This window comes from Canis lupus, chromosome 13 (assembly GCF_003254725.2).
Source record: "Canis lupus dingo isolate Sandy chromosome 13, ASM325472v2, whole genome shotgun sequence".
Classification (NCBI taxonomy): Eukaryota; Metazoa; Chordata; class Mammalia; order Carnivora; family Canidae; genus Canis; species Canis lupus.
This window is the reverse complement of record NC_064255.1, coordinates 1,173,937-1,196,155: the sequence shown is the minus strand read 5'-3', so window position 1 is coordinate 1,196,155 and position 22,219 is coordinate 1,173,937. Positions and strand designations below refer to the sequence as shown.

Below are 22,219 nucleotides of genomic sequence, written 5' to 3'. Positions count from 1 at the left end.
CTAAAGGAAGCTGAATTCATGATCTGATATCTAGTGAACTGTGAAGTATTTTTAGACTTTTCTCCCTATCAATTGAATAAAGGAAAGGAAACAACGTAGTTGTCTAAATGGGAAGAACAACCTGACAAAGATCATTACTGGCAAAAATGAAAGGAAGCCTATAAGTGATATCAGATGACATCTCCTATGGGGTTATTTTAGTGGTGATATCATCTGACATCTTCTATAGGCTTATTTGGGTGAGTGTGACATTTTCTTAATGAGAAGATTAGGAAGTTGCCCTAAAAGAGCCTTATATAACGTATAAGGCCAAGGAACATATGGATAAAGTGTTGCTGGAGAAGTGTAAATATGACTCTTAAAGTAGTAAATGAAGGTTAAACATTAACAGCTGGTCCAGGGGAAATGAAGAGGAGAAAAAAAAGTAAGCTGTCTGTTTCAGACTGGTATTTCACTAACCAGTAAGTCATCTTTATCTGTTTTCTATTTCAAGTCACCTGGCTGAAATGTATTACATTTCAAAGTTTAAGGAAATAACTGTTAGAAGTTGCTTTCTTTTGTTAAATTATCAAAAAAAAAAAAAAACATTTTGGGTTGTGACTTTAAATTTTAGCTGCATGGATTTTTTTTTCTATTTAAGAAAGAAGTATTATTTTAACTGTAAACCTATCACACTACTGTTTTTTTAAGGACTCACAATTTATACTTTTATATATTAAATCTTAGAGTAGAAATGCCATCTACCCCCCCCCACACACACACCACATACACTCATTTCAAAACTATATCACAACTTTGGTTCTGCATTGTCTAGCTCAAAATCCATTTGTTTGGTTCAGGAACACCAAATTTTCCATGCAATTTGAAAATCAAGATAGTAGTGGTTGTTGGTTACTCCAGTTGCATAGCAGAGTTAATTGAATTAAATGTAAGAAGCAAATGTCCCCGAAAAACTGTCTGTATAATACAATTCCAAAGAACCAGCTTGTAATGCTTGTTTTGCAAAGCTATGGAAGCAAAGATATATCTATATCTATCTATATCTATATCTATCATCTATCTATCTATCTATCTATCTATCTATCTATCTATCTATTTATAGATACACCTCCCTGGTACAGTTCTGGTAGTAATGAAGATGTAAAATTACTGCTGTGAAAAGTAAGAATTTTCCACTGAGACCAAATCATGTCTTCCCATTGAGACCCCATCATTCCCAACTTTGGAAGAATAAACAAAGCTAAGAATATTCTTTTACCTCAAATTTTGTTCTGGGGTAAAAAAAAAATAGTTGCTTATGACTCAGATTTTTAAAAAATTTTTTTTTGCCATTAAACCGCTTCATTTTTTCCTAGAGTAAAAAATAAAACAACACTACTATAATAATACAAAATGCTAATCAGTCCTCTACCTCTGAAAAAATATACAATGGTATTGTTTACATCTCTTTTTATTTCTGGTCTGGAGAAAAAGTGGTATGTTTTTTGGTAAATGAATTCTATTAGTTATAAAAGGTTATACTAAAAATTCCTACATATTTTGCTCTAGATATATGGCTTACATTAAAAGTTGCAGTAAATATAATGCTAAATGCTGATTTGATATTATGAAGTAAAAAATTGTAGACTATCCCTAATCAAAATTATTATGACCAATATTGAGCATGCAACTTATTTTGCTAGGGCAAATTTATATCTTATTTATAACATAATCAAGTTATATAAATTCATATTAGATAGTACATGTAGACAGTTTTGCTTTATTCACTTAGCTAATGTTAATGGAATACTATGCTAGGTACGGTGTCCCTACCCACAAGAAGTTTACGGTCTAGGAGGCAAAATAAAAACAAGGTTTTTATTAGGTGAAAAGCTAGGTAAGGTGTCCGTACCCACAAAAAGTTTATAGTCTAGGAGGCAAAATAAAACGTACATAAATAAGAAGCAACTGAAATAGATGAATGCTGAAAATAAGAGATGCACAAAGCGCCACATACAGGTGGGAGAAATCAGAGGACTTCACAGAGGATACAGCATTTGAGTCAGCCTTTGAAGTGTGGGTAGAATTTCCAAAGAGATGAGGTGGAGGAGACTTTGAGCATTATTTATTTTCATGTACTTATTATACCTACTAAATTCCAAACATGTAAGGTATATAATACACTTATTAACAAGATGAATAAACATTTTCTGCACTCATGGAACCTATACTCCAGTGGGATAAGTATTCCAAATAATAAACAAAATAATATTTTAACTTATTTAAAATCAACAAAACACAAAAGTAGTGGGAGAGGTATTGGAAAATTATGCCTATTTAATATATAGGGTACTTCTGTGTTGATTAATCCAAATGTTTGAATCTGAAATTTTGCTACATTTCAATGACTCACACCCTTATTTTAACTTTACTGAAGTAAAATATATCATCCAATAATATAGACTGAGTAATTTGAGAGAAACTTTGATTAGGAATTTAAAAACACATGTTTTGGGAGGCCTAGGTGGCTCAGTGGTTGAGCATCAATCTTTGGCTCATGGTGTGATCCCTTGGTTCCAGGATCAAGTCCCCTACCCGGCTCCCTGCATGGAGCCTACTTCTCCCTCTGTCTGTGTCTCTGACTCTCTCTCTTTGTGTTTCTCATGGATAAATAAATAAAATCTTTTTTTTTAAATAAATAAAATCTTTTTAAAAATTAGTCTAATATGTGGAAGAATTAATTTCCAAACAATGCTTCCATTTAAAAAAAGCTATCATCTTATGGTAGTGTGATTTGGAAGTGATGCTATTCTAACAGGTAACTATTTTGGGACCTCAGGATATTAAAGTTAAATAAAACTCCCGGGCAGCCCGGGTGGCCCAGTGGTTTAGCGCCAATTTCTACTCGGGGTGTAATCCCGGGATCGAGTCCCAACGTCAGGCTCCCTACATGGAGCCTGCTTCTCCCTCTGCCTCTCTCTAATAAATAAATAATAAATAAATAAATAAATAATAATAAATAAAATCTTAAAAACAAAAAACAAAACAAAAAAACTGGCATGAATTTTTGGTAAGAAGAATTTATGGTGTAAGCCGGTGCTAATTGTAGCTGGCTAGACAGTCCTTCACAGTGTTGCTCAAATACGGTGCTTCAATATCATGTGCAATTTCTGATTCTAACTCTTTGAACAGGTTAACCCAAAATAGATATAAAGTAAACCCTGGTTAAATAAAATAGAATTTAGGGGTAGGGGGGTTGGTAAAGATTATGTTAGGTAGTAAAATTACGTAGGAAATTAGATATGCAATAATCACATGCCTTACACTTACGTAGCATTTTGTAACTTATACCATATTTATTAACTTATGCATTATGTAACTTTAAGCTATATTTATCTCATTTAATTCTCACAATAAACTTTCTGATGTAGATACCATTTTGTTGGTTTTATAATTGGGGAAACAGGTTCACAGTGGTGGCCTCAAGTTCATGTAGCTAGATTGTAGCAGAGTTAGGACTCAAACCCTAGATACTGGTAGGCATTTCTTTTTAAATATATTTACCTTTTAAATGGCACATTTTAAACATCTGTTTTTATTTTGTAATTTTTATTATTTTTAAAAGATTTATTTATTCATGAGAGACACACACACAGAGAGGCAGAGACACAGGCAGTGGGAGAAGCAGGCTCCATGCAGGGAACTAGAGGTGGGACTCGATCCTGGAACCAAGGGATCACGGCCTGAGCCAAAGGCAGAAGCGTAACTGCTGAGCCACCCAAGCGTCCTCGTATTAGACTAATTACCAACAGGATAAAATGCCTCTTTATATGCCATGCATTTTAGTAATTTGTACTTATAACCACTCCTGAATGATTTCCAAAATGACAAATCAATTTGCAAAACCAAAGTCCAGGAGTGACAGCTTATACTAGGAGGCCTATCTCTCCAAAGTAGACCTCCTAGAGGCTGAGAATACATATAAAATGGAGGCAGCACCATTTGATCCTTTCATAGATCCACCATTTATACAGAACTCAAGAGTACATCATTGGCCATATATACCATGGGTTCAAGCATTACCCCCGCCTCCCCCCCCCGTTATTTCTAATTAGTTTTCATAAGATTACTCACTGGTATGAGTTAGTCCTACACTTAAGCAGGACAATACATTAAATAATACATTTCATTTTTTGCATAACTGCTCCAGTTGCAGTAGATTCACTAATGATTCACAGAGCACTAAATACAAATAGAGGATTTTTATAGTTTGATAAAGGCATCACAAACACAATTTTTAAAGATTTTATTTATTGATTCATGAGAGGTGTAGAGAGAGGCAGAGACACAGGCAGAGGGAGAAGCAGGCTCCCTGCAGGGAACCTGATGCGAGATTCGAATCCAGAACTCTGGGATCAAGCCCTGAGCCGAAGGCAGATGCTCAACCCCTGAGCCACCCAGGTGCCCCACAAACAAAATATTGTTATAATTATACTGTAATTTCAATTATATCTTGGAATTGCCTCTTGTTCCTGTTACTGATGTGATCTTTCAGAGAGCAATAAGCAGAAAGAGTCTTATATAAACCTTCATTTCAGTAAAGGGATTTGAATCCAACCCTTTAAATACTGTAGGATCTTTAACAAATGGCAGTGATAGGCGAGTCCTTTATGGTCAAGAATTAGAATATTTGCCTTACATTCCCCTCCCCCCGTTTTTTTGGCTGGGTGCAATATAGTTTATTGATGGTACAGGACAAGGTAGGGCTCCCCAAGCCCCTTACATCTTCCTTTTAAAACGGTCATGGAACCTGAAAATTTAAGACTTCACACTTTTCAATCCCTTTCGCTGACATTTCCTCCTTCTGGCTAACCTCTGTCTCTCATATTAAAAAGAGGAAGGAGGTGGAGAAGGAGGTCTGAATCGGCCACTGAACCAAGGGGCCCCGTCCTAGGACGCGAAGGCGCCGGTCCTAAAACCCGTGCCCTGTTTTAATTCGTCCGCACAGCGCCTCCTGCCGGGCCAGAGAAGGCGGCGCGCGGCGGGTGCGCTCGGCGCGGGGCAGGGCGGCCGCGGGCACCGGGCCGCTCCCTCCCGGCTGCCCTCCTCCCGCGGCGGGACGGGACGCGAGGCGGGACGACGCCAGCCGCCTGGGACGCCCGGGGCGGCGAGCCCGCGCCCGACGAAGGGACGACGGCCGCCTCCTCACTAGGCCGAGAGCAGCCCCCCGCCGCCCCGCGCGCCCGCCCGGCCGCCTCCCTGCGCCCCCGGCTCCCGCGCGGTCGCGGAGGCCCCCGCCCCGGGGTGGGTCGCAGCCTGCCTCCGCGTGCGCCGCCGTCGACGTCCGGGGCCGGCTTGCGTCTGCTTTCCCGCCGGCGCGGCCGGTCCCGGCCCTTCGGAGCCCCGCCCCTCGTGCGCCCGACGGCTACGGCGCCAGAAGCGGCGCGAGCGAGCCTAGCCCGGGGCACGACGGCTCCGGGCGCCGTCCAGGCAGGGCCGCCCGCGGGGCGCAGCCCCTTCCCGAGGCCCACGGCGTCCGGAGCCAGGGCGCGGGGGAGGGCCCGGGCCGCAGGGTGGGGGCGCGAGGCCGCCGGGTCTCCGGGCCGAGGGGCCGGGAGGCCGCCGGGGCCGCGTTGGGGGCTGCGGGACGCCACTAGGCCCCGGCCGCGCCCGCCCCCGCCCCCGCGCGCGCCCCCGCCCCGCGCAGTCTCCCCGCTCGGACCCACGGCTCCGCCGCCCTCCTCCGTCTCGCGCCCCGGCCCCGGCCCCGGCCCCGGCCCCGGCCCCGGCCCCTGCTTGAGCCCATCCGGCGGCTCGGCACCGCAGAACCTCGCGGCTTCCTGGCCCCTGTGGAAATGAGCTGCCTCTAGGTAGGAGGCTAATTTCATCTGTAAAAAAAAAAGAACCTACGGCACCTCCTACAGTTGCTGGTAGACAAAGGGCGCCGCGTGAGTATCGACGTCGCAGGAGGGAAGGGGACGGTTCCCCCGCCAGGGCCCGGCCGGCAGCTGCGCCCTCGCGGCCCGGGCACCGCCTGGTTCCCGAGACCCCGCGGCCGGGCTGCGGCTCCTGCGTGGCGACGGGCCGGGCCGGGCCGGGGCAGGCCGCAGGGGCCGAGGCCCAAGACGCCGCAGCCACGACAGCGGCCCCGAGCTGTGGCCCGAGGCGGGAGAGGCCGGGCCGGCTCGCGCGGGCGGGCGGGCGGGCGGGAGCGGGGCGCGCCCCGGTGACTGAGCCGGCCGGGGCCCCGCGGACGCGGCCCGGCCTCCCCCCGCCGCAGCCCCCCGGAGGGGAGACCCGAGCGGGGCGGCGGCCGTGTCGACCCGAGGCCTGAGGGCCCGAGGGCCTCGGCGACCTTTCTCAGCCCCGGGGGCGAGCGTCGCCGGCGGCTTCTCGGCGCGCTGTCGGGTGCTGACCTCGGGTGAAAACCGTCCGCGATACACGTGCAGCACACACATGAACATACGTGACACGTGACCTCTCACCCATGACCGGAGATTGCACAAGCAGAAACGGGTTAGCCGTGGGCGCCAGCGGAGAGCGTCTGCAGGAAGGAGACCCCGAGACTGACCGAGGGAGCCCAGGAGGGCCAAGGCCACGCGACTGGCCCGGGCTCCGGCGAGGTCAGACTCCCGCCGTCCCCTCCCTCGTGCCAACGTTTACTACATCAAGTTGTGGAGTCAGCTGTAGGATACGGGTGGGGTTTTTCAACCTAGAGAATCTCCCCCCACAAAGAGGCTTTTAAAAAAATCTGATTAGCCTTTCAGTCCGTTGGTTTTGCTTTTCTTCTTTTTAACCCTTTTTATCCCTATTACATTCAGAGAAGGAAAGTTGGGGAACAGCTTAAATTTAAAAAGGAGAAAACATTCAGAGAAGTCTGGAAAAAAATGGAGAAAGAGAAAGATCAATTACTGTAATTTTTTAAAAAGTACCCAATTTCCCCAATGAAAATAAAACTAAACAGATCCTTTTGGAGCTCAGCCTCTGGTTCAGGTTTACAAAGGAACACTGAAGCTCAGGTTTGTAGAGGGCAGGGTGTATACTGGCTTCACAGGTCATATATTGGCTTTACAGGTCTCTCACCTCCTTAGGCTGCTAAATGGGATATTCTACATCTTAACTGCTTGTTTCATCAGGTACATCTAAAAGCTATTGTGTCTTACTCTTCCAAGTATGAGTGGTGGAACCTGGTCAAAAGTAAAATGGAGAAGAAAAAGAAAGAAAAGGGGAAAAAAGGCAGAAAGAAAGGAAAGAAAGGAGAAAGAAACAAAGAAGAAAGAAAAAGAAAAAATGTAAAATGAGTGCAGAACAGTGAAATGTAGTTTAAGGCATATCCAATTACATGCCACCTTAACTTAAAGCCTTGCCTTTGGGTTCTTAGGTTTACACACAGCACATCCAAGGGTTAAAAAACTCTCTTCTTGAATTTACTCCTTCCTTAATAAACAGTCTGTATCTGTTATGAGCCAGGCACTAAGGGTTGGGTGCTAAGGATGCTGTATTGAACAAACTTTGGGGGCCAGTTTACAGGCTAGTGAGAAAAATGGGTAATATGAAACGTACTGTTACATATTGATACATGGGTATCAGGCGAGTATTAAGAAAAAACATCAGGGGCAGCCCGGGTGGCTCAGCCGTTTGGGGCCGTTTGGGGCGACCTTCAGCCCAGGGTGTGATCCTGGAGACCTGGGATGCTCCCATGTCAGGCTCCCTGCATGGGGCCTGCTTCTCTCTCTGCCTATGTCTCTGCCTCTCTCTCTCTCTCTCTCTCTCTCTCTGTGTGTGTGTGTGTCTCATGAATAAATAAATAAAATCTTTAAAAAAACAAAACAAAACCACCAGAGTCAAGATCAAGGACATGCTCTCCAGAGGAGTGCCCCTTAAACTGAACTTTAGGGAAGGAGTGGAAAGGGGCAGTCAGGCAAGGGGGTGGGGTAGAGGCAAAGGGTAAACATTCAGAGGACATGCCTGAAGGCAGGAGGCTAGGAATAGCTTCCCTTAGAGAAGTTCAAGTAGTCTTTTAAAAGAAACCAAATGGCAAAAATGAAAAATAAGGAATATTGGGAAATATAGCCAAAGAAGCAGGCAGAGGCTGTATCTTGAAAAACTTTATGGGCTGAACTTGCACTTTATCCTGAAAGCGAGGAGGCTCTTAAAATATTTTAAGTGGGAAATAAATGATAAAATTTGCATTATAGAAAGATTTTTTTTTTTTAACCAGAATGTTGAGGATACAGAGGAAGGTTGGGTAAATTGTAGGGAAACCTGTTAGGAGACTATTGCAGGAATGCCTGATAGAAGTGATGAGAGTCTGAATTTAGACAATGATAGTTGCTGTAAAATGAAATAGAGGGAGCATGAGGGAGAGGGAGGGAGCGATATAAGAGATAATAAAAAGGGTACTTGAAAGAGCCTGATGACTAATTGAGTGAGAGGGATGAGTGAGAAATGAGGAGTAGAGAAAGATTCCCAGGCTTCTAGCTTAGGTGTCTAGAGACTTGATGATGCCACCTACTGAGAGAGAAGCCAGGATTGGAACAGAAAGATGGTGTGATCAGTTTTGGATATGTTGATTTTGTTACGTGTGTGAGATGTCCAGGGAGAGATGTCAGATGAATGGATATCTGGGTCTGGAGTTACATACTGATCCGTGCTGAGGGTAGAGATTTAGAAGTCATCAGCATAAAAATAGTAGCTGAAACCCCGGGTGGGGGAAGTTACTCAAGAGAAATGCTTAGTTAAAAAACAAATTTAGGAAACACCAATTTAGCAGGCCATCAGAAGAAGAGAAAACCTTGAAGGATACTAAGAAGGAATGGCCAGAAAGACAGAAGGAAGACATAACAATAAGCATCATTTGGGGGATACCTATCATCTTCTAATCAATGGCCTGGAATCTTTGTATACGTCATTTCATTGAATCCTTACAACAACCCTAGAAGGCAGATGTTTTCAAACAGGAAAACTCAATTTCTGAGAAGTAATTTGACTGGAGTATGTTTAGCTTCTGGAGTCCAATGAAATGTAGATTGAAATCCCACCTCTCAATAGCTATGGGATGTGTGCAAATACATAATCTCTCAGACTCTTGATGTCTTCATCTACAAAATAGAACTAAAATGGAACCTTCCTCTGAGGATTATTGTGAAGATCAGATGAGATAGCATATGAAAAATGCCTGGCACAAAGTGAGTGCTCAATACCTGATTGTTATTATCCTTATAAATAACTATCACCACATATTGCTATATTGAATAGCTACTGTCTCTTCTTTAGTTCTTTGGCCCAAACACGGACTCCAAATTCTCACCTAATGTCTGTAGTACACAATGGGGACCTGACCCAGGTTAATGTATTATGAGACGCCCTTCTAAAGATTTGGGCATAGCCAGATGGGCATGAACACAGCAAGAAAAAGCTAGATAAACTAAATCACTTCATTTTAGGATCTCCTACAGAGAGGTAGTCCCTTCCTATCTAACCCCTTGGGGAAACCATCTTTCCCAAACCACCAGGGAGCATTGTCAAACAATCAATATACTACAAAGTTCAGAAAGAGTGTGATCCCACAGGGAGTCAAGAGTTCTCACTGACGTCCAAGACCCAAATTCCAAGAGACCCTGTTACCTGTCTGAGGAACTGCCCCTTCCAGATGATTGGTATGGGGGATGCACTTTCTTTAGAGTGGGAGTATGACCTTACACTATGGCCTCAACACTGTGGCCTTACTAGTACACAACAAAATAAGCCCAACGTTCATATAAAAGTTACACGTTTTTCATAATTCTTAGAAAAGGTGAGACTTTTTATATGAATTCCTCTTAATCTTTCATGACACTTAGGCCATCTTCTACTCAAAAGTCACTCTGAGAAGTGAGTTTGGATAAAGCCAGAAATTTACTGTAGTCCAAATTCAACAAAAAGACATATAGCAAAAGGGACCTACCAGACTGAAAGTAAGAGAAAGCTTTTGTCAGTACAATTGAGAAAGAATCACAAATTTATGTTTTCAAAATTAAAAGATGTAAGTAGATACAGAAATGAATAAATTATTGGTTAGTGTTCACTCATGTGTTTTTAATCCTGTAATATGATTAGGTATTTCAAAGTATAGAAACTTTTGATCATGGCTTTAGTACAATTCATAATGGCAGTTCTTTTATTTGTTTCTTCACACTTGTTTCAAGGAATGTAGAGACATATTCTGCCCTAGGGCTCTAGTTGGTTTACCTCTAAGGTGAGGATCCTATGCAGATTTTTCAAGGGCTAGGGAAAGAGCTTTAGTAAGCAAGAGACTCCAAGTTGTGGCCCTATTTGCCCATTCTAAAAGCCATAGCCAATAACCACTTTTATGATAATAGTTACCTGCAAAACTTAGAAAAGCTAAAATGTATTTTATTGACCCACAGTATTCATTTTTCATGGGAAATTATCCTCTTTAGGTTAAGAATTTTAACATCTGTCAGGACAACCGTATATCTCCCCCTTAAAACAACAAAAGGAGTGTGGTCAGGGCCACATGGGAAATGCCAGGTTATACTTTCTTAATCAGGTCTCTTTACTCCTGGGTTTATCAGAGATGTTAACTGTTAACATGCTTTGTGAAGTTTCAGATGTATTTGACTACAAAATCTTTTTGGTCTCAGAGGGTCTAAAGAGACTTTTGTGTCACAGATCACAGATTATGCTTTGAAGAAAACTATTATTTGCCACTTCCATCTGACCATTACTGGGATAGCATACTTCCATTGGAGAAGGTCATTTGAATGTTCTCTCCTCATTGAAATCACATTCACCTCCACCAGGGAGTCTTCCTTATCTCCTCCCTCCCCCCCTCACTGACAAGGGAATCTTCTATGTACTGCTACAGAAGTCAACACATATCTGGATCATAACATATTTATTTCTTTTTTAATGTTTTTTTCCTTATTTGTCTCTTATATAGTTTAATACAGTGCCTAACTCAAGAAGATAACCAAATATTTGTTGGATGGCAATTCAATGAGTGAGAAGTGTTGGGGAAAAAAAAAGGTAAATTCAATCAGAGTAATTTCTTTGTTGCAGATATGCCTTAGGCTTCCTCATAGGACCTCAGGTTGTAGAAAGATAAAAAGGACTCCCCACCCCACCCCACCATTGACACACCCACTAGGCAAACACCTATTCCATATTCTTTTGTCCAGGCAACCTTAATCATTACCAAGAGCTCCTGTGAGTGGAACCATAGCTATATAATTCTATTGGATTGTTTCCATAAGGTTTTAGCTCAAGAAAGAAAACATGACTAGGGAAAGGAATCCTTAATTATGTCTTAAAATATGATCAAAAGCAACATTTAAGAAAAGTGTTTCCAGGGAAGAGCTGAGGATGACACCGGTTTATAGTAATTCATTTGCCCAAACCTCAGAGCATGTGATCAAAGCTGATATACATTATCTCAGGCTAGGAACCAGAGTGACTCATTTTTTTTTCTTACTTTTTTTTTTTTAAGTTTTTTTTTTAACTTAAGTTTTATTTTTTATTTTTTTTAAGATTTTATTTATTTATGATAGACACACAGAGAGAGAGGCAGAGACACAGGAGGAGGGAGAAGCAGGCTCCATGCCAGGAGCCCGACGCGGGACTCGATCTCGGGACTCCAGGATCACGCCCTGGGCCAAAGGCAGGCGCCAAACCGCTGAGCCACCCAGGGATCCCCTTTTTTAAGTTTTTATTCAGATGAATAAATATATGAGGAAGAGCCAAACCTGAGCCAGCCAGGTGCAGACTCTGAGAGTCCTGCTGCTTGATCTGTAATAATATCCCCCCCCCCCCACACATACACACACTTTTTTAATGAAGAAGCTGTGGCCTTTGGCACCTTGAAATACTATCATGAAATTCAGGTCCTTTTGAATCAACATAGGTATATAGCATGTTAAAACTTGCATGAGAGGACAATGAAACCTCCTCATTAAATGTGGAGGAGGTTGCAAACAGAGTAGTTATTAGGCAAATCAGTGTGATACAAGTACTCCTGACAACCTGTGTGCTCAGTGCTGGGATCATTCAGTTAATCTGGACCAGGGATAGAGAAGATTCATACAACCTGTGTGCTCAGTGCTGGGATCATTCAGTTAATCTGGACCAGGGATAGAGAAGCTTCAGCTCTAACCAGTTAATCCTCCTTCCTACCATACCACCAGAGGAGGAAATAAAACTATAAAGTTTATAATTCCTTTTCCCTTCTCCCATAAGGTGTGCTAACATTGATTCATTGATAATTGTTGGCAGGTCTCCCAGGAAGACTGAAAATCTGCTAAATTTACTGGCATATTTGGATGAAAGAGATGAAAACTTCCTAGTGTAGAATCTGGATAAAGAAATAATAAATAGTGTATTTTTCTGAGGACCTGTTGGTGTGGTGACACTATTCCCTAACAATTCTAAACATTTTACAAAGTTCAATTCAAACATCTCATCTGTTTATATAAGAACTCTTCTCTCCTTCCCCCAAGTTTGCAGCTTAGAAAAAGCAGATGGCAGATCTAGGATTCATCATTGGAAGGTGCAGCTAGGTGTTTATTTTTTTTTTTAAGACTTTTATTTATTTATTCATGAGAGACACATAGAGAGGCAGAGACACAGGCAGAGGGAGAAGCAGGCTCCATGCAGGGATGCCAATGTGGGACTCGATCCCAGGACCCCAGGATCATGCCCTGAGCCAAAGACAGATGCTCAACCACTGAGCCCCCAGGTGTCCCTAGGTGGGTTTTTGATTGCGCATAAGACTTTTCTAACATTCAGAGTTATGTAACAACACAAACTGTAGCTTCCCAAAATAGTGAATGTGCCTCCAGTTAATACTATATGAAAGATGAACAAAGATTCATTTCTAAAGTTCCTTCCAATCCAAAGACATTACTATTCTTAAAGCATTATGAACAGACCACAATTTTGAAAATAGGCTAGCTGTCCTGACTAGCAAACCAGTGTCCCATGAACTCTGATTCTACCTTCTTTGGTAAGTAATATTTCCTTCTTCATTGGTTCTTAGAACCTGAGACGGAGGTGGGGTTGAAATGTAGAAAAAACATTATACCTCCTGAGTAACTAAAACATCTTGAACTCATACATACTCACTGTTGGATATTTAACAGAAAATTTTAAAGTTGCTCTCTATTTCCAAAAGGAGGAACCATGTTGAAATAAATATTCTTTGGTCTCCAGACCTGTGAGAATCTCCATGATGAGAAGAAAGCTCATTGGGAATTACCATATTACTCCACAAAACGAATTTTCAGTCTTATTAAATCTTTTCATAACAGTCTTCTAAGAAAGGCCTAAGAAATTAATTTCAATCAGATGCTTCCCAGCCCTGCTACTCTTGTCACAACATATATCATTAATAGTATCAAAGAATAAGATTCCTTTTTTAAAAAATATTTTATTTATTTATTCATAAGAGACAGAGACACAGGCAGAGGGAGAAGCAGGCTCCACACAGGGAGCCGGACGTGGGACTGGAAGTGGGACTGGATCCCAGTCTCCAGGATCACACCAGGTGGTGCTAAACCGCTGGGCCACCGGGGCTGCCTCAAAGAATAAGATTCTTTATAATGTTAAGTTCACTCCTATTTTAGGTATAGGTTAAATTCTTCAAGTTTTTAAACCCTATACGAATATATATGACTTTATCAATTGTACTATAACTCTTTTTGTTTTTTAACATTTATGAGATACCTATTTTATGCCAGCCACTGTGCTAGGCTAATTTACATAATCTATATTTGGGTAAATAGTTCTAGGACAATGAGCTAGCAAAAGAATTTAAATTATCAATTTATAGGAAGGCTTCAGAGAATTTGTAAAGCTAAATAATGTAGGTAATAGTTATTATAATCATGATAAATATCTAGGGTCCATATTGCAGTTTATATCTTTCAAAACACTTTCTTTTAAAAAAAAGAATTTTAATTATTTGAGAGAGAGAAGAGAGGAGCAAGCTAAGATACCTCATTAATCAAAGATTTATGCTATATTTCTGCTTTCTGTGTTTTTTTTTTTTAAGATTTTATTTGTGTATTCATGAGAGATACAGAGAGACAGGCAGTGACACAGGCAGAGGGAGAAGCAGGCTCCATGCAGGGAACCTGACATGAGACTCAATCCCAAGACTCCAGGATCACACCCTGAGCTGAAGGCGGCCCTAAACCGCTGAGCCACCGGGGCTGCCATGCTTTCTTTGTTTTGATTCCGATCTGAAGTGAATGATTCACCAGAAAAACCACATTGAAAAAAAGTTGCTCATTGAACATATACTAAATAACCTATTTTTAAAGATTTAGGAATCCCTGGGTGGCGCAGCGGTTTGGCGCTTGCCTTTGGCCCGGGGCGTGATCCTGGAGACCCGGGATCGAATCCCACGTCGGGCTCCCGGTGCGTGGAGCCTGCTTCTCCCTCTGCCTATGTCTCTGCCTCTCTCTCTCTCTCTGTGTGTGTGTGACTATCATAAATAAAAAAATAAATAAAAAAATAAAGATTTATAAGCATTTAAAGATTTATAGGGGTGTCTGGGTGGCTCAGTTGGTTAGGCATCTGCTTTCTACTCAGGTCATGATCTCAGGATCCTGGGATTAGCCCCATTTAGGGCTCTCTGCTCAGCAGGGAGTCTACTTCTCCCTCTCCCTTTGCCCCTCCCCCTGCTTATGCGCACTCTCAAATAAATCTTTAAAAAAAATTAAAACAGGGGATCCCTGGGTGGCTCAGCGGTTTCGCGCCTGCCTTTGGCCCAGGGCGCGATCCTGGAGTCCCGGGATGGAGTCCCATATTGGGCTCCTTGCAAGGAACCTGCTTCTCCCTCTGCCTGTGTCTCCGCCTCTCTCTCTCTCTCTCTCTTTCTCTCATGAATAAATAAATAAAATCTCTAAAAAAAAAAAGGAAAACTTAAAAATCCTCAGTGGATTTTTCACATCAGAGCTTATTTCACTTAGTGTTCTTTACAAAATGAAATAGTTGTTTTTACTCGAAGTGGATTTAAGTCACGATATAAATTAATTCATATTTTACTATAATTAGAGCATAATTACTTAACCAAACAACAACTACTATACTACTATTATTATTAAATGTAGTGGAAAATTTTCAAGCTTCTTTGTTTTTTACCACTGTGTACTGTCAATAAAGCATATTTTCAGTTTTCAATCAGATTACTCTTTTTATATTATTTATTCCAAATAATCAGCCAGTTACATTTGTTAAAACTGATTGGATCAGAGTGTGTATATGGGCAATTTAGTCATAATTGAGATTTCACAAATTACTAAAATTCTGTTCATTTGTTAATATTTAAAATTATCTTATTAGCATTTATGTTATGTACAGTTATGTATACTATGTACTCTTAGTGAAAAGAGAAATTAAAAGTTCTGCTTATTCAGCTCTTTTTAACATACCTAAATATATACAAAAATAAGCCAACATTTCTTAACATTTTTTGAACCACAAATGTCTCTGAAAATCTGATGATAGCTACAGCTTCCTCATCCCAGAAAAAACAACAATGTGAATATCCACATGAAATTTTGTCTACAATTTCACAACTGTAGACTCTCTGAGGTCTGCCTATAGGCCCAGTAGAAGTCCATGAATCTTGGGTTAAGAACCTCTGCAGTAAACCTACACTTTGCTTTGGCAAGATGGAAAACTTACCATTAGAAAGTATGACTGTTTAAGCGTTCATTCTTTAGGAGCATATATCTGAAAGGAATGGTAAAAAAAAAAAAAAAAAAAAAAACTCTCTAAAAAACTTTGGCTCAGTTATCCCTCCTGTTTAGCCTTAAACTGAGGACCAATTTCCTTTGGGTCAAACCCCAAACTCTAAGTGTCTTGACTTTCTAAATGCTTGACAACTATAGACACTTTAATGAAATCCAAATGGGTGAAATTCAACACTTCATTCTGATGCTCTTTACAGATGTTCTTAATAAGGACACTGAAGAAGTCTTTAGAAGCCTAGCTTCACACATCAGCCAAGGGAAGAAAGAATTCATTGGAAAATTAAGATAATAAGTAATTCTGGAGTGTTCCTGTACTAATCAATATCAAGCACTTACAACATAAACCTATAATCAGCTTTGTAGGGAAGCATGTAGTGCACAGGGGTAAAGACTGCTGATGTATTCCTGGGTAGGAATGGTGTTAGACCATATTACCTTCTGACGTTGAATATTTAAATCCTGCTCAGGATAATTTTCCCATAAGGACTTCATTTCTACAAGTGATGAATGAATAATTCATTATTCAAAAAAAAATGAAATACTGGAAGAAGCTGAAACAATCATTTTTATAATATTTTCATAATATTAAAACAATTATTTTAATAGAAACGAAGACAATTACTTTAATAGAAATTTTACAAATGCTAAGATTTTATAAGTAGAATGGATGTCATAACACCATCTAGGAAGATTAGGTCACCATAATCATTCTGTTCTGCTCCCTTTGTTTGCCAACAGTGGATAAAACTCACCTGAAATTTGTCTTCAAAGCTCTGAATAGAATAGTTGCAGTCTGGGAAATTATTTCCCTGAACATTCTTTGAGACATCTGGAGAGAAGGGTTTGCACATTCAGATGGATGCAAAAGCTTATGTTAAACATTTTTATCAATGAATTTGCAAATTTGAGGTGAAAAAATACTCAATTTGTCTGACAAGATATTAATGCTGTGGGTTATTTTCCTACAATTTTCAAAAGAGTTGTGTTGGCTTTACAGGAATGTGTGGAAGTAAGGCACAGTAACCTGAAAGGAAAGATCAGAAAGAAAGGTACTCAAGATTTTGCATTAGATTAGTCAGACTTGTGAATTCTGATCCAGAACCTGTCACTTTTATTTCCTGTAGAGCCTTAGGCAATTTACTTCACTCCATGATTACTCCCCCATTCATCTCTTTCTTCACCCATGAAAGGAAGATAATGCTGACCTACCTAATAAGAAAGTTGTGTAAATGTAATGTCATATCAAAAATATTCCAATAGGGACGCCTGGGTGGCTCAGTGGTTGAGTGTCTGCCTTCAGCTCAGGGTGTGATCCTGGGGTCCTAGGATTGAGTCCCACATCGGGCTCCTTGCATGGAGCCTGCTTCTCCCCCCTCTGCCTATGTCTCTGCCTGTCTCTCTCTGTGTCTCTTGTGAATAAATAAAATATTTTTAAAATATTCCAATAATTTTAAAGATTTTTCAGTTAACATAGCATTTGATAAAGTTTTAACTTTTATCATGTCTTAAATTAGAGATGGCTATAAAACAAGTGTGAGACATTGTCAGTGTGTTTGTGCCTAACACCATCAATAATTAGAGTCGCCTTAAGTTGGGGAGAAACCAGGGGGAAATATAAGTATTTAGGAAGGCAAGACTCTAGAACTGGCTTGAACCTCAGGAAAATCACTTAACTTTTCTCTACCTCAGTTGCCTCATCCTCAAATGTGGTCCTTATCAACATGTTTTTGTGTATTCACATTTTTAAAAAATCCAGACTCTTTCCAAGTAGACTTTAAGCTCCAAGGGGGGTAGAGAACTCATCTCTCTGGTATACCAGTCTCTAGCCCCACAGAATAGCTGTTCATTAAATATCAATGTTAGATAGTTCCTAAAGTCCTTTCAGCCCCAAAATCAGATCCTTTTTTGAAAAAAAAGAAAGGCTTACTATGAAAATTTCTAAACATATAGAAAAGTATAGAGATTAATATAATAAACTCCTACACGTATCACTCAGCTTTGTCAAGTCTCAACTATTTCAAAATTTGCTTCAGATTTTTTTTTATGATTTTATTTTTTTATTCATGAGAGACCCAAAGAGAGAGGCAGAGACACAGGCAGAGGGAGAAGCAGGCCACCCACCGGGAACCTACCACTGAGCCATCCAGGTGCCCCACTTCAGATGTCTTTAAGCAATAAGATATAAATACAGTTGAAGTCCCCCTTCCATATGTACCAGGCCTTAATTTCTTTTGTCTTTCTCCCCAAAGATAGCCACTATCCAGAATTTAGTGTTTATTACTTCCAAGAACATGTCATTGTTTTACCGTATTTATCTGTATCATGGCTTCGAACTTTACATGAATGATACATACTTATCATTCTGCAACTTGCTTTTTTGGTTATGTTACTGTCTTTTTTCTTTTTCTTTTCCTTTTTTCTTTGACCTGGGCAGGAAATAAAGTGTTAAGTTGACAAGAGCATTATCTTCCTATTTCTAACCTTTTCTAACTCTAAATTGATAGAAATGGGGAAGAATCCTTATAGAAGTCAAGAAGATTAACATAAAAGAAGGAACTTTCAGACGGATCTAGATCAGAACCATTTAAAAACACGGCCATGTCCTGTCATCACATTATATTTACAACACAGCACTGTCAATATGTGATGTTGCAAAAACATGGTGCCACATGGTAAACATTTCAGAGGCCTATGAATGCATCCCTGAGAGCTTATGTCTATGACTCAGTTCACAGTGAAACAATTTTTTAGATAGAGAAGTACTGACTTTTTAGACCATAGTAAAATAATGGGAAATGTTCAATTTTGGTCCATAGTACCAAGTAAACTATTATTTATATGCCTTAAATAATCAAAACATCTCTAAGTTTAACTTGATGCTCTAACTGCTGAATCTTGTGCAAATCATTTAGCCTTGAATTTCAGATGATCTATTTGGAAAGCTAAGTTGTGGGAAAAACTTCTCAGTCTCAGTCTTTAGTACTGAACAGCTACCGTATTTTAAGAGGCATTTTCTCATTCAATAAATATTAAAATACAGTAAAGAATATGAGAGCATTTGTATTATCTACCTAATGTAGCTTCTTTTTTCTAGATTATTAATTTTTTGTTTAAATAAAAGACAGGGCGAGAACAGTACAGTTTCACTGGGAAATTTATCTTGGTAAAAAGACAGGAGCTATTACATTCTATCTTGTCAATGATCCATGGATAATGGGTCACCAGGGGATTTAAGAACTGTATCTTTCAGTTCTTGCCAGGGAGGTATACCAATGTGCAGTGATGTGAACCATAATATGACACACCTTGAAGAATCTTCAAAACCCTCAGGCGCTCTCTCAGCTGCTGTCATGAAGATAGGGGACTAAAGGTTGTCAGTTAAGGATAGCATTTTGTAAATAATTTCAGTAACAGAATGATTTTCCTATTTCTTATGTTAAATCCTAATGAAAAGAATTGATCCTCAGGTTTAGAAGCCTTTAAAGTTTTTTTCATTACCTTAGAGGAATATCCATTTATGCTGATATGAAAAAAAGACTCATATATATTGTTTTATTGTTAAGTGTGCGTCGGGGAGAGAAAGTTGCAAAACAGTATTATACTATAATCCTATTAATATGTGTGTGTTTTTATGTATATGCTTACCTTTGCATATCAACAGCAAAAAGTCCAGAAAGACATACCAAAAATGTTAATAGAGGCTACCTAAGGGGAAGGGAACTAAGAGGGTCATTAGTGGGGGTGAGGAAATAAGAGACTTCTACTTTCTACTCTTCTTTGTTGTTTGAATTTTTTGCATTAAGCATGATTGTTTTTGTCAACTGAAAATGATAGGGCAGCCCGGGTGGCTCAGCTGCTTAGCACCACTGTAGGTCCAGGGTGTGATCCTGGAGACCCGGCATCGAGTCCCACGTCGGGTTCCCTGCGTGGAGCCTGCTTCTCCCTCTGCCTGTCTCTGCCTCTCTCTCTCTCTCTCTGTGTCTCTCTCATGAATAAATAAATAAAATCTTTAAAAAAAAAAAAAAGGCTTTCTCTTTAAAAAGAAAAAAAGAAAATGATAGATACACTTTTTTGTTTTGTTTTAAAGATTTTATTTATTTATTCATGAGAGACACACAGAGAGAGGCAGAGACATGGGCAGAGGGAGAAGCAGGCTCCCTGCAGGGAGCCCGACGTGGTACTGGATACCGGGACTCCAGGATCACGCCCTGGGCGCTAAACCGCTGAGCCACCAGGGCTGCCCCACTTCCTTTTTGATTACAAACAAAACTTTACAGACATTTCAAGAGCCTCTAAAGTTTCAGAAGTTTTAGTAAAAAAGATGATATGACAGTTTGAAATAGAAATTAATTTGTAAACCTACATTTATTTTTACTGAGTGAACAACATATTTTATGAGAGAAGTGATATGATTTCTTGGTATTTTCTAGCTTTTGTGAAGTGAGCAATACTTACCTATCAATGCATTTATGCTTACCTCAATGAGAACCATAAATCTTACAAGCTGGAGAAGACCTTATTATGTAGTGCAAACTCTCATTTTGCAGATGAGAAACTGAGTCTCAAAGACATTAAGTGTTTTGTCCATAAACAATTCCAGACCTTAAAAAAACATTAAATCCATCTTCTAACTTCATGTCCATAGCTCCATAATAAAATGGCAACCTGCTCTGAAATTTCTGTGTAACAATAATATAAATAATCTAAAAAACTATTTTGTTTAGCTCTGATCTTAAAATCAGCACACACACATATCTCGGTAAAAGCATTACTCATATAGCAAATTAATGTTTTTTTGTACAGAAGCTGAAGTAACAAGTAATTTGGTGACATTATTTCAATCTACAAATGGAAAAGAGAATTATTTTTACCTCTCTTGTGATTTATTCATCTTCATCAATTATTACAATGTCTTTATTGTCCTACCTTTTTAAGTTAGTGATTGGATTAAAGGAACAAAAAAGAACAAAGAAATAAAATATCAAAGCTGAAGATGTCTATTAATGCAAAAAAAATCTAAATTGGAGACAGCAACAATAGAAAAGTACATAGAGAGATCATGGAAGAGTAATAAGAACCAAGGCAGAGGAAAATTTCACTACTTCAAGGACAGTGAGTAAATAAGTAAAGAAAAGTGGGTTGAAATTTGTTTTATGTTTATTACGGTAGTCACATAGTATATGGCTGATGGATAAGATAAAGGGAATGATAGTGTCAAAGGCTAATGCAGATGTTCTCAGTCTGCATTATACATAAGAACTACCTGAAGTGTTTGTTTAAAATACAGAGTCCTGAGTCTTTATCACCAGGAATTCCAAGTCACCCAGTGGATTAGGGAGAGCCCAGAAATAAGTACCCTGCATAATTCTAATGATCACACCTGAAGGAACACTGAACCAGACACATTAAAGCTCTAATAAGGAAGAAAACAAAGAACCAGAATATAGAAACATAGAGAACAGAAAAGAGGAAAAAGAGATTTGAATAGAAATAAAGGAAGAAAGAAAAAGAACTAGGAAGTAAGGATGTAACTAAATTAAAGAAATGGTTTAGAAGAAGCAAGAGGGTATATGTAGGCATGTGTGAAAAGAGACAAGCAAAGGCTGGTCAGAGTCAAAAAGCAAGATGAAAAAAATATTGAGGATACTAAGCTGTATCTGGAATTTTAAAGATAATGTTTATTAACATTTCCTTTATAAAAGTAACACATGCTTGTTGTGGGAGAGTTGAAAATAAGAAAAGGAGAAGAAAAATACACCCTGACTTTGATACGAATAACTGCCATTAACAATATGGTGCATTTTCTGCTAGTCTTTATTTCTGATTAGTTTTTCTCAGGTTTTGTTTGTTTATATAGTTTGGGTAATATTGTATATGCCATTAAATGTCCTTCTGTTATAACATAAGCATCTCCTAACATAAGGTTATTAACAGAAACTTCATTTCTAACATCTGCTTAACATCTGCAATACTCGGCTCTCCATTCTTCCTTGCTAACAGAACTCAGGTTTTTTTTTTTTTTTTTCCCAGGTAGTCAAGGGCTTCTGGGAAGGCTGGTTCCATTTCTAGGCTTAGAAGATGAGTATTATTTAGTCTAATTCAATCATGGGATAATTCTATTCTTCTTGTCAGTGATTGGCTGAGGAAAGTTCAGGTTGACCTAATTCTGACCAATAAGATATGAGGGCAAGTCTACAGGTTGGATTATTTTTTTTAAAGATTTTATTTATTTTGTCTAGTAATACCATGGTTAGCAAGAAAAAACAGTCCCTACCTCATGGAACTTTCAGGCTTGTGTGAAAAATTAATATCATTACATAAATAAAATCGTTTAAAATGCTACAGGGGATCCCTAGGTGGCTCAGCAGTTTAGCGCCTGCCTTCGGCCTAGGGTGTCATCCTGGAGTCCCATGATTGAGTCCCACATCAGGTTCCCTGCATGGAGCCTGCTTCTCCCTCTGCCTGTGTCTCTGCCTCTGTGT

The 22,219-nt window shown here is 40.0% G+C and overlaps 1 long non-coding RNA gene across 1 annotated transcript; it reads left to right on the top strand.

The window, feature by feature from the left end:
* Window positions 1–5,759: 5,759 nt before the first annotated feature.
* On the top strand, window positions 5,760–12,370 carry LOC112662376 (uncharacterized). Its single transcript, XR_003138470.2, has 3 exons — window positions 5,760–5,927; window positions 10,925–11,010; window positions 12,253–12,370. It is a non-coding gene; the product is annotated as an uncharacterized LOC112662376 (long non-coding RNA).
* Window positions 12,371–22,219: the final 9,849 nt, after the last annotated feature.